Genomic DNA, 18,438 nt, shown 5'->3' on the forward strand with positions numbered 1-18,438 from the left:
ATTATAGTGTTTATAATATTATAAAAAATATGAACTAACCTTGTAAAGGAAGGAAAATCAATGATTGCATTTAGAGCTGGGGAAGGCAGAAAGAGAGGTTATAAAAGGGCAGGAGGTAAATATAGGGTGTGATAAAGTACGTGTAGAGTTGTTGGTAAGGAAATTAATACAATAGTTAGTAAATAATAACATAAGAATAATCTCTTCCCTGGCCATTGTACTTCAGTTGGTTGGGCACCATCCCTTGCCCTGAAAGCTCACTGGTTCCAGTCCAGGTCAGGCCACATGCCCACCTGGATGCCCCGTAGGTGGCAGACAGGAGGCAGCAGTTCAATATTTCACATATCTCCATGTCTCACTCTCTCCCTTTCTTTCTAAAAGGTCAATAACTTTATTTTTAAAAAGAAAAAAGACTTATATAAAACTAGTGGCCTGGTGCACGAAATTCATGCACCGGGGTGGGGGGTGTCCCTCAGCCCAGCCTCCATCCTCTCCAATCTGGGACCCCTGTGGGATAGGGCCTAAACCGGCAGTCGGACAACCCCCTCACAATCCGGGACTGCTGGCTCCTAACCGCTCACCTGCCTGCCTGCTTGATCACCCCTAACCACTCTGCCTGATGGCCTGCTTCCCCCAACTGCACCACCCTGCTGGCCTACTCACCCCCAACTGGTCCCGTCTGCCTGCCTGCTCGCCCCCAACTGCCCCCCTGCCAGCCCTCCCACCCACTCACCCCCAACTGCCCTTCCCTCCTGGCCTGCTCACCCCTAACCACCTCTGCCTCGGCCCCGCCAACATGGCTTTGTCCGGAAGGACGTCTGGAAGGTCTCATGGTCTAATTAGCCTATTACCCTTTTATTAATGTAGATAGGATATGACATACTGCCATAACTATAACATATCTACCAGTATTACTCTATGAGAATAAGTACTTCATGCGATAGAAAGGCATCTAATACATTACATTGTATATGTTGTAAGTAGTAGGAAATACTGTATTCATAGCAATAATATACACCCTGTGACTTCCCTTCCTGAATTGGGAATGCTTCCCCAGTTCTTTGAACGTTTCCTGGCCCCTAATATATATATTTTTGGTCATTCAGTGTAACTTTATTTACTGTTTATTGCACATGATTTGAGGTCTTTAATTTCTAACCACCAAAGATTCAAAGGACTATTTTTGCCATAAAGTTTAACATTAACATCAGTGAATTCATGTACTCATGTGTTTTTATTGTAAACATCTGAATTATTCACATTGTCATAGATCCTGAACTCATAAGCGTGGACCATGCATAGGCTGGCAGCAAGCCAGGAAGCCACTCTGCAAGCAGATACTCTGCATGAGAAGAAAAGTCATAGCACAACATTGAATGTCCAACCTGAGTCACCTCACAATGTTATATAAATTGACTTCTTAATTCATGTAGTATTGGGAACTCAACTGCTTGGTTGGTGACGGGGTTGACCTGGTTTCAGGAGGATTATTACTAAAATAATTAAGGAAGGGGGGGCTCAATCTTACTTCTTGGTTGAAGGTGCTTGATCCTCCCCAGCACCTTCATCTTTCCTCTCGTCCTCAGCTTCTTGGGCATCTTCTCTTTCACCTTCACCTCCTTCTTCCTCCTTTGCATCCTCAAATTCTTCCTTGGCACCTTCCTCCTCTTCCTCTTTCCTCTTCCTCAGCCTCCTCCTTCTCCTTCTCCTTCTCCTCTCCTTCTCCTTCTCCTCCTCTTCAGCTTCTCCTTCATAAGGGGGTTCATCCTTAGCTTCCACGGCTTTTGCAGCCTCAATGGTCTCCTCCAACTCGATCTGCTCCTCCTGGATGTGGCTGGTGTATTAAGAAGGGAAGGAGCAAGCGGATGTCAAATAGGAGCTGTTCTGTAAACCACCGTAGGCAGATCGACCAAAGACCTGGGAACTCTGGGAGTAGCCACTGGCTTTGCTTCCCACCCTGGTGAAACTGAGCCGGGTCTCCTCACCTTCCAAGAGTTTCCTGTAAGCTGCAAGGTCAGTGTCCAAAGCCATCTTCACATTGAGGAGGTCCTGGTATTCTTTTAAATGTCGTGCCATTTCACTCTTTGTAGTTCTCATTTTCTGATTTGTTGGTTGTGTCCTGCATAGCACTAACGTCGGCGTTCTGCTTATCCTCCAGCTCTCGCAGCTGCTTTCCCAGCGCTTCGTTCGTGCCCCGGCTTGCTTTGATCTCCAGGGTCTTGGCCTTGAGCAGGAGGCGGCTTTCAGACACCTCCTCCTTGGCGGCGCGCACCCTGTAGGTGTTCTTGGCATTGCTCTCGGTCAGCATGGTGAAGCGGCTCTTGCACCATTCTTCGGCATTCTGCATGTTCTTGGCAGCCAGCTTCTTGTACTGGGCGCAGATGTCCTTGAGTGCGGCGAAGAGGTCGGACTTGGAGAACACGTCCATCTCCACGGAGATCTGAGCGTATTGGATCTGCGCCTGCAGCTCGGCGATTTCCTCTTAGTGCACCTTCCTCAGAAAGGCGATTTCGTCCATCAGGCTGTCGATGCACTTTTGAGCTCAGTGCAGTTGAGAGCCGCCTCATCTGCACCTTTGCTCACCTCCATCAGCCAGCCCTCCGCTTCATCATGGTTCAGCAACTCTTCCTGGTAGCACGCCTGCAGGTTGCTCCCAGTCCCTTCCAAGCCCCGGTACCTGCTAACTGCCCACTGCCTTCTCCTTACCAGGGATGGGGCATGGTGGGCGGGAGCACAGGCATCCCATTTTCATTAAAATGTTCAACCTGGGCCTGCTCCACCAGTGTCCACAGGTGGCCCCGGGGGCAGACACTGATCTGGGAGACGCTGGCTAGCCCCGCCTGCACCGGTCCCGATCACGGCCTGGACCCTGCGGGTGGCGTCTGGCACTGCCCACCCTGCCTGCAAATGCAAATTTACCCATCTTTCTAGGGTTAATTTGCATATCACTACTGATTGGCTGGTGGGCCTCAAGGAGGTATGGTCAATTAGCACGTTTCTCTTTTATTAGTGTAGATAAGAGAATAAACTCTGTGATTTGCACACCCAATTCTGTAAGCCTACTTTTGCTCCAGCCTGCACATGGGTGAGATATATGATTATTTCACATGTGACATTTTTTTAAAATTCCTTTATTGATTAAGGTATTACATATGTGTCCTTATTCCCCCAGTACCCCCAAGGCCACATTCATGCCCTTACCCCCTGTTTTCTGTGTCCATTGATCAGGCTTATATGCATGCATTTAAGTCCTTTGGTTGATCTCTCTCCCTTACCCACACCATTCCTTACCTTCCCTGAGGTTTGACGTTCTGATCGATGTTTCTCTGTCTCTGGATCTGTTTTGTTCATCAGTTTATGTTGTTCATTATATTCCACAAATGAGTGAGATCACGTGATATTTATCTTTCTCTGCCTGGCTTATTTCACTTAGCATAATGCTCTCCAGTTCCATCCATGTTGTTGCAAATGGTAAGAACACCTTCCTTTTTACTGCAATATAGTATTGCATTGTGTAGATGGACCACAGTTTTTTAATCCAGTCATCTGCTGATGGGCATTTAGGCCGTTTCCAAATCTTAGCTATTGTAAATTGTGCTGCTATGAACATAGGGGTGCGTATATCCTTTCTGATTCATGTTTCTAGTTTCTTGGGACGTATTCCTAGAAGTGGGATCACTGGGTAAATGGGAGTTCCATTTTTAGTTTTTTGAGGAAACTCCATACTGTTCTCCACAGTGGCTGCACCAGTCTCATTCCCACCAGCAACGCACGAGGGTTCCTTTTCCTCTGCTTCCTCGTCAGCACTTGTCGTTTGTTGATTTGTTGATGATAGCCATTCTGACAGGTGTGAGATGGTACCTCATTGTTGTTTTGATTTGCATCTCTCAGACGATTAGTGACTTTGAGCAGGTTTTCATATCACACGTGACATTTTTACAGCTTTATCCATATGTCCAAGCTCACCACATAGTACACATTAGAAGATCGCATTTTGTTGCATGTCAGTTATAAATAGATTTAATAAAACCTTAAAAAGAACTTCCAACTAAAGAACTGGAGATCCCTGTCTTGTTAGGAAATTAAAATCGCAACCGTATATAGGCTCTACCATCTCTCTCCTAATTTCCTGGGAGGACCAGCCTTGCCACAGGAGCAGCAAATATCGGCAAGCAGTGAAGACTTTTGCCATCAGAATCCATAGGAATGCTGACTGGTTACAAAAAAATACATCCTGGGGCTGACTATAGGATCATCCTTCCTCAGCTCTGATGTCTAGCCAGTTGAGGAAACCTTGAGGTGAGGCCAGGGACTCCAACGAACTCTTGATTTTTTCTGTCAATGACTTCAGCCACAGAAAACAGACATGGAGGCCCTGACAATGTCTGTTAGCAAACATCACATAAGCCACAGACTTTGATCATTTTTGGGAAATGTTCAGAAGGGCACTTTTCCTCCAGTTTACTACAATCTTTCCCACTCATTGTGAATACAGTGTTTCTATCCTAATGGTGGTTCCATTTAAAACTCAGAGTCTTACAACAAATGACACCAGTGTATGAAATTTCATACTACCTGGCACATGGCTCTTTTGAAGTCTGTGGGGAGGAGTTTCTGGAAACATTGCTGAGAATTATGGAATACTTACTGTGAACAAAGAATCTATCGTATATAATAAAAGGGTAATATGCAAATTGACCCTAACAGTGGAACAACCGGGAACGACCAGTTGCTATGATGCACACTGACCACCGGGGGGTAGACACGCAGACCAGTAGGTTAGCTTGCTGCTGGGGTCTGGCCTATTTGGACTGGACAAGATGGCGCAGATTTGTCCCAATCTCTGGCTAGGTAGAGAGACCCCACCTGTGCACAAATTCATGCACTGGGCCTCTAGTATAATTCATATTGTTCACACAAACTCAATAAAGGACTCCTATTCTTTATCACCATTGATCTCACCAATCACAGAGGCACCAGGCTACAAATTAGAACCACAAAGTCATGCAGACTTTCTTTCAAGGCCTTGTTCAGCAATGCAAAATAAGCCAATATTGGACAAAGAGTGATTTTCTGCCATTATTATGTGCCTTCTAAATCACAGAAAGTTTGGGACCCCACAAATGCTGAGTCATATTCATTTACTCTCTTAAAGGAAGCATTAAGAATTAAGTGCTGCCCTGCTCAGGGGGCTCGGTGGGTTGGAGCATCCTCCAGTAAAGCTCACCCCCAAAAATTGATGGCCTGTTTGATTCATGGTAAGGGCACTTAACTAACAGGTTTCAAATTTGATCCTTGTTCAGAAAGCAAAGAGGAGGCAATTGAACCATGTTTCCTGTTTTATCGATGCTTCTTCTTCCCCCCCCCCCCACCTCTCTTTCTCTCCCTTCCTCTCTCTATCTCTATCTAAAATTAATAAACAATTCCCTCGGACAGAATTTTAAAAAATTAAGGTGTTGATGTTTCAAGTACATCTGGTTAAATCAAAGCTATCTCTCTAGAACAGTTATCAGAGTCATCTGAACTCCGTGGAAGTCTGTCCCCTTTCATGTAAGAGGCTAAAAGAATCAATATCATGGATTTCAGAAAAACCCTACAATATTAGTGTCATAGTCATGATCCCCACCTTGTTTTTATTTAAGCCCTTAAATCTGATGGTTTCTGATTAAAGTCATGTCTTTGTGTTTTTAAATTAGGTTAGTCCTTGAGTGATAAAAATTAACTTTCCCACCAGAGAAGCTGTTTCTGAGAGATTCTTACAAAAATTTAGACACTGAAGTGAGCAGAGCCCATGGTGAACTGGAAACTGCTTTCCCCAGTGAAACCCATGTGTTAATGTCTATAAATACAGCCAGTGACACAGGAGGCATGAGTCAGCCAACTTGCAGTCTTTCTTAAAGCAGAGAATCCTCTGGAGATCAAATGGTGGATGGTGTTGGGATTCCAAAGATGATTTCCTGAGACAGACATATTGTAAATGTCTAAGGCTCCTCAGGATCTCACATATTATTTCATCTATTGCATATCCTGCCCCATTACTATGTCCTCAGCCAGTTTTTTTTAACTTCTATGGAAGCTTACCATCATAACTGTCTCCTTGTACATTTCTGTGTTTATCATTTTCCTCTGGAGAACTACGCTTGTGGTGAGTAAACTAAAGCACCTTATAGATGCACTTTTACTCATAAATAAGCAAACATGTTTAAGCCCCTGAATTCTTTATGTGCATTCAGGACTGTAAATTTCCCGATGGCCATGATTTTTCTGAAGGCGATGCCCATCAGCCCTTCTGAAGGCAGCCTGGGGCTGGAGGCAAACTGTGAGGCCTCCTGAGGAGAAGGTCAGATACTGCCACAGCACTCACATGCCAGCCAGGACCCCCTTTCTAATTGTAGTTGTCCAAAGCAGCCACACTGACCTCCCCTCACCTCCCAAATGGGGGAGGGGAGGCATACTCCCAGCAGGCCTTCCAACTGGACTCTGCCACACCTTCCCAGATTGTCTCAGGGAGGCCTCTCTGACCACCACTGGCTTCACCTTCTGGCGTCATTGTCTGGGGACTCTGATAAGGGCCTGCGGAACTTGGTTTCAGGCATGTATGAAAACATAAACAGGGTATACTGTGTTTATTAAATGTCCATTTTATATCAATTCTACTTGAATCAAACTTTAAGAAAGCTTTAAACTTGATGCATCCCAATAATTTTACTGTTTTATTATGAAAGTTCTTGAGCATATTTGGTACTGCTGTATTGGATGTTGGAAATAAAATATAATGATGTGCTACTGAAATATCATGTCCATGTTCAGTGCCATCATTTTTCCAGTTTGAATGTCAGGACAATGGGAGTATTTACCCCAGGGATATTAACAAGGATTACAAATGTAGACTTCACTTGCTTAGACTTAATAAGTTTGGTGGAGAATGTTAACAGTGCAGATTAAATCTGTAAGTGTATGGTACAAATGTGTTTAAATTCTACATGGGTTAAAAACTGAGAAAAATAATTTCCAATGCAATATTTAAAACCTCTGGTTCCATATAGCAAAGAAATCATTGCAGTCACTGAGAAATGAGTGAACTTCAGACATGTCTTACATTGTACACTGTCCTCCTATTGGTTAAATTAATAAATGTATTTTATTTGTTAAAATTCTTTATAGTTGAAAGCATTGCATATATCCCTTTTTTCCTCTCCAGCCCACCTCTAGCTCCAGACCAGGCCTTCACTCCCCTATTGTCTGTGTTCAATAGTTATGCTTATACTAGAGGCCTGGTGCATGAAATTCATGTGCTGGGTGATGGGTGTCCCTCAGCCCAGCGTGCACCCTCTCCAATCTGAAATGCCTCTCACTATTCAGGACTGCTGGCTCCCAACTGCTTGCCTGCCAACCTGCCTGATTGCCCCTAACAGCTTCTGCCTGCCAGCCTGATCACCCCCTAACCACTCCCCTGCCAGCCTGATCGATGCCTAACTGCTCCCCTGCTGGCCTGGTTCCCCCCAACTGCCCTCCCCTGCAGGCCTGGTCGCCCCCAACAGCCCTCCCACTGCAGGCCTAGTCACCCATAACTGCCCGCCCTTGCTGGCCTGGTCACCCCCAACAGCCCTCCCCCACAGGCCTAGTCATCCCCAACTCCCTCCCTACTGCCCTCCCATGTTGGTCTGATCACCCACAACTGCCCTCCCCTGCTGGCCATCTTATGGCAACCATCTTGTGTCCACATGGCGTGGCCATCTTTGACCACATGGGGGTGGCCTTCTTGTGTGTTGGAGTGATGGTCAATTTGCATATTACCTCTTTATTATATAGGATGCCTACAACTTCGTTGGTTGATCTCTTACCCCTCCAAACCCCAGCTGCCCTCTCCTACCTTCACTCTGAGGTTTGAAGGTCTGTTTGATGCTTCTATATCTCCTGATCTATTTTTATTCATCAGTTTATGTTGTTCATTACATTCCACACCGGAGTGAGATCATGTGATACTTATCTTTCTCTGACTGGCTTATTTTTCCTAGCATAATGCTTTCAAGTTAATACATTCATTTAAAAAATTGGTAAAAGATTCTGAGCAGACATTTTAACAAATGTGATAAAGATAGCATAAATAAATGTGTGAAAATAATGCTCACCATAAAAAAATCTCAAGTAAATATAATTAAAAAGAAAGGGAGTTAATAGTATACTCATTTATGATGTTAGTATTTAAAAAGATTAACCATTGGATGTACTGTCGGGTTTGCAGAAAAAGTGGAATTTTATTACTGTGGGTGGTTGGGAGGGCGGAGAGCATGACCATTTTAGATCACAGTCCCACATATCTTACAATGTAACACATTCACCTACACAACATCATGATCAGGAAAACATATATTTATATAGAGAAGTGAACGCAAATAATCCCAGCACATTTATTTATAATATCCCAACCCTGGAAATGACCAAAACCATAGACAGATCAATAGTTAAAGTGGTAATTCACAGGTCATAATACTACTCACCAATAAAAAATTAACTATTCCCATAAGTGTTTGTGTTGAATCTCAAAATAATTGTGCAGCATGACGGAAACCAATATTTGTTAAAGAGCACACACATTAGAGTGCCTATAAAATTATAAAAAAATATGAATTCATGTGTTGTAATGGAAAGAAAATCAATGCCTGCAAGGATGATTGGGGAAGGCACAGGGAGAGACAGAGAGAGAGAGGGAGAAGTAGCGGGGAGGGAGAGAGAGAGAGAGATAGAGAGAGATTATAAAAGGGCAGGAGGTAAATATAGGGTGTGCCAAAAGAAGGTTTAGTGTTTTTGGTATGGAAATTAATACAATAATCAAAAAATAATAATAAAAGAATGTATTCTGCCCTGGCCAGTGTTTCTCAGTCGTTTGGGCATCATCCCCCACACTTAAAGGTCACTAGATCAGGTCAGGGCACATGTCCTCCTCAAACCTCAGCAGGGGAGAGCAGGAGGCAGCTGATTAATATAGGTGTTTCATATAGATGTTTCTCTCTTATTCACCCTCCCTTCCATTTCCTAGATGAAACAATGACAATAATGTTTAAAATACTTTCAAAAAGAATAAACTCTGTGTTTTGGTTGCTCAAAATTGTAAATCTATTTTTGCTCCACCATGTGTGTTGGAGACAGATAAGTTTGTTTCATGTGTGATGGTTTCACAGATTTATATGTACATCAAAGCTCACCAAATAGTACACATTAGAAAGTGCAGTTTATTGCATGTCAATTCTCATTTCCTTGAAGGAACAGCTTGCCTTAAGGAAATGTTGGCAAGCAGTGTAGACTATTGCCATCAGAACCAACAGGAGTGCTTACTGGTTACAAAAGACACATCCTGGGAGAGGGTTATCCTTTCTCTACCTTTCAGTTCTTGCCTGTTGAGCATCAGCCTTCAGGTGAGCAACCTAGAGGGACCAGCACAATCCATAAAACCATTAGGTTATATTCTCTGCCAATGTATAGCAGGATGTTCTCATAACTGAAAACACAGCACCATTTCCTGGAGAATCCATGCTACCTCTGGGACTGTCTTTGTGTGTGTGTGTGTGTGTGTGTGTGTGTGTGTGTGTGTGTGTGTGTGTGTGAAGCTTTATTTTTAATAAAGTAAAAATGGAAAAATTACCCCCAAAATGCAAAAACAGGGACTCAAACAATACCAAAACTTCATGGGTGTGAGTGTGCTGGCCAGAGGCAGGACTTTGCAAAGGTGAACGGGGTTCTGGGCCCAAAGCAACATGGGGCTTCCCGTGAATACAGCTGTAGGTGAAGTTGCAGTGAGCCAGGTGCCTGGAGGATGGGGAAGAGCAGGCTGGAGAGACCTCTGGATGGAGACAGAAGAGCCCTGGCCAGCTCTTCTCAGACGGTTCAAAATTACAGAACCCAAGTCTCTCCCACGTACTTGTCTGGGGATTCTCTCTACCAACTCCTGGGAAAGACAGAGCTTGTCCAAGCTGCACTGGGACCATCCCAGGAACAGGCAAGAGAGCATAAGCAGCAGTGGGGTGTGCAGGTAGAGGCTCCTTGTCAGGGTAGCATCACAGGAGGATATTTTCCCGTTGATTTTTATTCAGAGTGGAAGAATGGGATGGGGGTGGGAGGGAGAGAGACAGAGAGAGAGAGAGAGAGAGAGAGAGAGAGAGAGAGAGAGAGAGAGGAACTTGGAAGTAAGAGACACACATCAACTGGATTCCACCTGCGTGAGCCCCCGATAGTTTCCATGTATTAAACCTTGGACCCCGGTACTTGCCCTTGACCAAGAATATAATTCTCCACCCTTCATGTGTGTAGGCTGATACTCTTACCATTGAGCAACACTGGCAGGCCATGGTGTATGTTTACCCAATAAGGAAAGAAGAGGACCATTTTGTTTCCTTGGATTGATAAATATCTACAACTTTTAGTGGCTAAACCTCAAGACACTTGCACCCCAGGAGAGGACCATGAGTCTCAGCAATTGCAACAGATCGTGCTGGGCCGATAAGGAATCAGCCTCTGCAGCGATAGCTCCTCTCCCGCCCTGGGCAGGTCAATGGCCGAGAACTTCATTACCGTGGACGAGGTTGGCCCTGCCTGGGACACAAGTTTTCTTGAAGGACATGCTGACTCCCAGGTCATGACTACCCTGGTAACTTATGCTCCATCTCCCACTCACCATGGCCCCAAAGATCAGAGTGGCCACCAGCCTGAACTGGGACTAGAGCGGGCCTTAGAGCCACACACATGGCCCAGCACCACTGCTCCCTGGCAACCGCCCTGGGCTTTTTCCTGCCCACACCCACCTGCCCAGCTGCCCACCTGCCCAGCTGCCACTGCTGCTCCCAGCCTTCACACCTGAGAGGAATGTGAGCTCTGCAACCACCGGAATATGAAACAGCCCTGTCTCACCCCCTGGCTGAAGGTGCAGAGACCACAAGAGGCATGTCAAGACCCAGATCTACTACCAGCCCCTTAGGTTTTGGTCTCAGGGAGCACAGATGCCATCATCCCCTGTGGGTGACTGTGCCGCTCAGGTTGGGTTCCCCACCCTCTGCTCTGACAGCTGCGGCACCTCCCATACTGTTCTCTGGGTCATTGCATGTTTGACCCTCATGAGGGCCCTGGCTGCAGGTCACCATGGGGTCCCTGAGCTGTTCTGGTGTTCACATGTGTGTGGATTGACTGGGTGAATAAAACATGTATATTGATTTTAGAGAGAGAAAAAATAGAGAGAAAGAAACATTAATTTGTTGTTCCTTTAATTTTATACAGTGGATTAGATTGGGCCTTCCTGGGTCAGAAATGTTCTTGCATGTGCCCTGAGAACCTGCAATCTTAGCGTTATTGAGATGATGCTCTGACCAACTGAGCTATCTGGGCATGGGCAGACATATCTGGGATTTTACATTAAGTAACCCACTAATGTACCTACGGGTAAATAGATACAAGAACAAGCATCATGGTAGATAATGATGGAAGGCTGGAATAGGATTCATGGAGTTTCACGGGTGTTTTCCTCATATGGATATATTTTAAATAAGCTATTGCAAAGGCAGAATGTGTGCATGCATCAGATATTTTATATGCCAAGAAAGAAGCACTGAGGAGGGCAGCAGGAGCTTGGTTTCAGGAATGCAGGCATGAATGGAAAGATCAAGAGGGCATGTTTAAAAAATGTACATTTTAGCCCTCCCTGGTTCGGCTCAGTGGGTAGAGTGTCGGCCCTAGGACTGAAGGGTTGCGGGTTGACTCTGGTCAAGTGTATGTACCTCCATTACAGAGTTCATCACAGGCACTGGTTAGGGTGCGTACAGGAGGCAACGAGGTGATGTGTCAACCTGAGATGGTTTAAACCTCTATCTCATAGTGAGGAAATCCAGGCTCCGAGACTCCATGTAGATGCCTGACTGTAGAGTAAATAAAAGGCAGGACTAGAAGTCAAAACCATGTGTCTATAACTACAGAGGTCTGGCCTCTAATGTTAGGCTGACATTAACATCAATGCTCCTAGAGAGTAGAGGTGGTACTTCATAACCATGAGGATTGGCTAGATGTTACACCCCTAAAGCTGTAGTGGCTTAGCGTAAAAAAGGTATTTTTCTTGTTCATACCACATGTCCACCCTGGTTCTCCTGAGACTGGAATAAAGGAGGAGCCACCAGGTAGGTACCTGTTGACATTATCAGAGATGGACAGAGAGGGTGGCCAGTCTCAGTGGATTGAGTCTTCTGTTAGTGGTGACAGGCTTCACTCCCACCACATTTCATTGGTCAAAGCACCTCACAGAGCTGCAGCCAACCTCAGGGGGTCAGCAGCAGAACCGATATACTTGATGGGCCTCATTAGGGCGACCATATGGTGCCAACCTCTTGTGGGCTGTGCAAGGGCAAAGGAGAGGAGTGAGTATTGGTAGGAAATGACAGTGGTGACCAGTCAGGATGGTTCGCTTTCTCCTCATCGAGATGGATTTTCAAGATTCAAAGGCGTGAACTTCCCAAAAAGGAGTTTGGGAGGATGTCATGGGCAGCAAATTCAAACCAATTCTGAGTGTCAGTTTGGATAAATCCCTGGCTGCCTGGCTTCCCCTACTATGGTCAAGGAGAATACCCACATGTTAAGGATGTTTACTGGGAAGGGTACAGGACTGCAAGCATTCCAGCATCCCTGTTCTTTTCCATTAACATCAGTCAGTACCTGCTTCCAAGTATCCTTATCTTTTCATTGCCCTGGTGAGTGCTCCCAGTGATGATGATGGTGAAAAATGCTGACTTTAACATCAATGGTGATCCTGTGCTTTCCATTTGTTCTGTGTATAACCTGTGATAAAGGGTCCCTGGATGGTTCTCCACACTGGTCCTAATTCTCCCTCCTGGCCCGTGTTGGGTTAGCCATGCACACCCAGTAGATGACCAGAGGCCATAAGTCCAGGAGTGATGCTCCAGGGAGCCCCTGGTACCTTCCTGTATTAGTTGTCAGCCTAGCTCTGACATGGCAAGGGACACCCCTCTCCTGGGATGTCCAGTTCATTACCAGTGGGGACTTCGGAGACAAGAAGTCCTCCCCCTCAGCTTTTCCCCACATGTATCCATCCTCATATTCCTTCACAAGGATCCTGGATTCTCCAATACCTTCACAAAGACTACTGTACTACTGAAATGTTCCCAATCCACACTCTATATCTCCTGTCTGTCATCAGAGTTTTCCCCAATTCCCCACCTTCCCACAGCCTGGGACTCTCTAAACAGACCCTATGCTTAATCCATCCTTGAGAGCCAGGATGGGAGCTCCATAGGGACACCAGATGCCTGGGAGAGAAGAAGGGGCTCACCTGGGGGTGGGGAAGAGGAACATATTGATATAGAGGAAGGTGCCACTACAACGCCTCTCCGGAGATTGCCTATGCACTTGCCCATGATGGGGGTGCACAGACTCAGAGAGAAACATACAGAGAACATGAGCACAGAAACACGCAGGTATAGAACACTCGCAGCCTCTGCTGGGCACTCAGGTGCTGGGCTTATGTCCAGGTTTACACAGACCCACACTGTAGACATGGGCAATACCCTGAGGACAACACACACACACACACACACACACACACACACAGAGAGAGAGAGAGAGAGAGAGAGAGAGAGAGAGAGAGAGAGAGAGAGAGAGAAACAATTGGGGCAACCCAGATGGTGCCACAGGACACACACAATGGACTTCCCCCATAGTATATTGTCCCTCGGAGTCCAGGCTCCATCACCTCACTTCAGGTGCAAGGGTCTGCTCTGCACAGGCCAAACTTATGGAGAGGGGAGGCCACCTGTAATGCATCCCCCCAATGTCAATGTGGTATCATGTTGAGACCAAGCCTCTCTGAAAACAAGAGGCGTGCAAGAAAAATTAATAGGAGGTTCCAGTGTCCCCAGGCCCAAGGACTAGAACAGATGGAAACAGTCCCAGGACATCGCAATTTCACGTCATAAGATCAGTCAGGTTGGCAAAGTGGTTAGGGCAATCAGGCAGGCAGGCAGGCAAGGAGTTAGGGGCATCAGGCAGGCAGGCAGAGTGGTTAGGGGCGATCACACAGGCAGGTGATCGGTTAGGAGACATCCGTCCCGGATTGCAGTAGGGATGCACAACTGCCAGTTTAGGCCCAATCAGGCCTTACTAAGAGTCGGACATCCTCAGAGGGGTCCCAGATTGTAAGTGAGTGCAAGCTGGGCTGAGAGACACCCTCCCCCCTATGCCTCCTACCCCTGTGCATGGATTTCATGAACTGGGCCTCTAGTAAAATACAATTATTTGCTACTGAAATATCATCATATCCTTGTTCAGTGCCATCATTTTGGCAGTTTGAAACTAACCACAATGAGGGCATTTACATGAGGGAATTTAACAAAGATTATAAACTTAGACTTCACTGAACATATTATTGAATGCTTAGACTTATAAAAGAGTGGTGTAGAACGTTAACCATGCATACAAAACTTGTAAGTATTATGTACATGTAGGTTTAAATTGTACATAGGTTAAAAATTGAGAAAATCAGTTTTCCTTACAGTATTCAAAACCTACTATACTTCCATATAGCAAAGAAGTCAATTCATTATAGAGGAATAAATGAAATTCAAATATATATCTCAGATTGTGAACTGTCCTCATATTGGTTAAAATAATAAATTATTTTAAAAATAGGCAACAATTCTGAGCCAAAGGAGATAAAGACGATGTAAATACATGTATGAAAAAATGTTCACCATAAAAAATTCTTAGGGAATATAAGTAAAACGAAAGCAATTTTACATATAGGCAATTCCAGCCTCATATTTAAAAAGATTAATGCCCAAATGTGATGGCAGGATTGAACAAAATTGGAATTTTTATATACTGTGCCTAGGTGGGAAGTCAAAGTGCATAAATGTGAAAAATTAACCAAGACTGCAAATGTTTGATTAGTAAAAGATCTATCTATAAAAATATCTGAATGCAAATATTCCAAACAGATTTATTTATAATACCCCAAATCTGGAAATAACCAATTTTATGCAGATCAATACATGAAGTTGTTATCCACAGAATACAATACTACTCAGTGATAAAATAAATTCAATATTCACATAAGCATTTGTATTGAATCTCAAAATTAGCATGTTGCATTAAGGAAACCAGTACAGTATTTGTTAAAAAGTACACACCTTATAATCCATATAAAAATATGAAAAATGTGAAATAATCAAATGTAAAGGATATAAAATTAATGATTGCATGGAAGACTGGGAAAGTCAGAAAGAGAGATTATAAAAGGGCAGGAGGAACAGGTAGAGTGTGGGAAATGTAGGATTAGAGTTGTTGGTATGAAAAATAATTAATACATAAAAATACCAGAATAAACTCTGCTTTCACCGGGTACCTCAGCTGGGTGGGTGTCATCCAGGGCACTGAAACATCCTGGTTCAATTCCAGGTCAGGACACAGCTCCTCCTGGGTCCCCAGTAAGGGATGTTCAGGAGAGAGCTCAGGTATGTTTATCTCTCTCTCTCCCCTTCCCTCCTTTTATTCCTAAAAATATAAATAAAATAAAAGTATATTTAATAATATTTTTTAAAAGCACAAGCGGTGTGGTTTGTGTACTCACAACTGAAAGTCTACTTTTGCCACACCTCGTTTATGAGTGACAGATATGATTTCACCTGTGGTGGTTTCATGCTTTACCTTTAGGTCAAGGCTCACGAAATCACACACATTAGAAAAGTGCACTTTCTTGCATGTCAGTGCTCATTTCCTGGGAGGAACAGCTTTGCCTCAATGGTAGCAAATATTGGCAAGCAGTGAAGACTACTGCCATGGGAATCAATAGGAGTGCTGACTGGCTACAAACGTCACATCCTGGGACTGATTACAGGATTATCCTTCCTCCAGCCTCGAGTGCTTACATATTGAGAAATGACATTGAGGTGAACACTTTATAGAGACCAGGGGAATCCACAAAACCATTAAATTGTTTTCTCTGCCATTGACTACAGCTACAGGAAACAGTTTTGGAGGACTGAGACTGCCTGTAAACAAAGGTCACACAAGCCACAGGCCCAGGAACATTTGTGGATTTACATACAATAGAGACACTTTCCATCTAATTTACTGCAGTCTCTCCCATCACTGTGAATACAGTGTTTCTGTATCAATAGTAGGTTAACCTCATAGTCTTACAACAAATGTCACAAGACTATGAAATTTCGTACTTCATGGCACATGGCTCCTTTGCAGTACATGGGGAGGAGTTCCCCTAAACATTGCTGAGAGTTATGTAACACATATAGTGAACAGAGAACATAATTCCTATTGTGAACAGAAGGACAGCAAAATCCTCCTCATCTGGGTGACCACTGACCTCACCAATAACCAAGGTACTGAGATGTAAATTAAAACTACGAAGTCATGCAGTCTTCCTTACAAGGCCTTGGACAGCAATGCAAAATAAGCAGGTTGTGGACAAAGAGTGATTTTCTGCCATCATGCTCTCCCTTCCGAAGCACTGAAGGTTTGACGTCCCCACAATATCTTTTCATATTTACATGCTGACAGATCACAACAGTGCTTTCAAATCATGGCAGGCAGTGAATAGAACCAACACAATGAAAGTACAACAGGAAAAACACCTTTGTCATAATTGCATAAATCAGAGCCAGTGGATTTCAAATTGGTGAACTAGAACCTAAGCAAATCATCACAGCATAATGTGAGAGCCACCTTAAAGAGGTACTACACTTCTTTGCTGCAGATGGGTATTCTGGACAAACCCTGAGTCAGGCCCGTTGCCTAGTCAGATATAAAAAGATCCTGCCAAGTGTTCAAAGTATTTAGAATTTATTCAAGCACAAGAGAGCATGTGGGGTTTGTAACTGATACACATTTGTAACTGGTTTGTAACTGGTTCAGGTGAGCCAGGTGGTGGAAGGGAAAACACTTCAGCCACAATCACTCACAGTGACATTAATTGGATAGTAGGCCTGGGCAGGATAGCAGTAAAAGCAGCTCCTTCAAACCTAACTTATACCTGCAACCTATGAGGAATCTAGCAGAGTGTATGTCCTGATAAAAAGGGATTATATTAAGGTAAATGTGTAAGATAGGGTCTCCTTCAGTGTTGCTATTCTGAGTAAGAAAATGAAACATTCCCTTACATTTAAGTCTTTTCCGCAGTGTGAAATCTCAATGTCTTATAAGGTTATATTTTTGGCTAAAAGATTTCCCAAAATCTGGACACTCATAAGGCTTTCCCCCAGTGTGAACTCTCTTATGGGAAAGGAAATGATTATTTTCCTAAAAGACTTCCCGCATTCACTACACTCATAAGGTTTTTCTCCAGTGTGAACTCTGACATGGCAAATAAGGTGAGACTCACAACTGAAGGACTTGCCACAATCCATACATTTATAAGGCTTTTCCAGTGTGAACTCTCTGATGTTCAATGAGGTTAGAACTCCAACTGACGGACTTCCCACAATCACTACACTTATAAGGTTTTTCTCCAGTGTGAAGTCTCAGGTGTCTCATAAGGCTACATTTTTGGGTAAAAGATTTCCCACAATCTGTACACTTATAAGGTTTTTCTCCAGAGTGAATTCTCTGATGTTGAATGAGGTTAGAACTCTCACTGAAAGACCTCCCACAATCTGTACACACATACGGCTTTTCTTCAGTGTGAACTCACTGGTGTTTATTCACATCAGACTTTTGACTGAAAGTTTTCCCACATTCTCTACACTCATACCGCTTTTCTCCAGTGTGAATTCTCTTTTGTTGAATGAGGTTAAAGATTTGTCTAAAAACTTTACTACATTTGCCACACTCATAAATCAGTTCTCCAGAACAGACACCCTGAGATGCAACAACTTTCTGATTGTGGCTGACAGCTTTTTCACATTTATCCCATTGGTGATGACTTTTTGCACTAAGGAATTCCTGTGAAACCTCACTTCCACAGTGTGGCTCCTCAGTGTTGAGAGTGGCCTGATGCAGGAGAAGCTCTGAGGGAGCTTGGGAGTCATCCCCAACCTCCCTGCTGTTTGAAGGCACCTATGATAAGTAGAAGCTGCACCTGGCTGCAAATGAGGCCTTGTACATAGCTTCTTTCCAGGAGGACCCTCCACTGGCATCCCTCTGTTGCTGGTGAGGGTTTGCTCTGAAACAGAAGTTTCTCACACATGGGTCACTGAAGAAGCCTTTGTGCTCAAAGTACTCTGCTTGTGACTCAGTAAGGTGCAAAACATCTTTTAACACTGAGAAACACCACTTACACAGATGGGATTTCTGGGTTGCTAGAGCTCTACTGGAAAATCTGACCTGTGACTCTTCTTGTAAAGATACATTCTGATCAGAACAGGACTCATCATCATCATTTATATGCCAACAACCTGAAAACAGAAAGAAAAGGGGAGGAAATGAATGTTGACT

The sequence above is a fragment of the Plecotus auritus genome (assembly GCF_963455305.1).
Source record: "Plecotus auritus genome assembly, chromosome: 15".
NCBI classification, from domain to species: Eukaryota; Metazoa; Chordata; class Mammalia; order Chiroptera; family Vespertilionidae; genus Plecotus; species Plecotus auritus.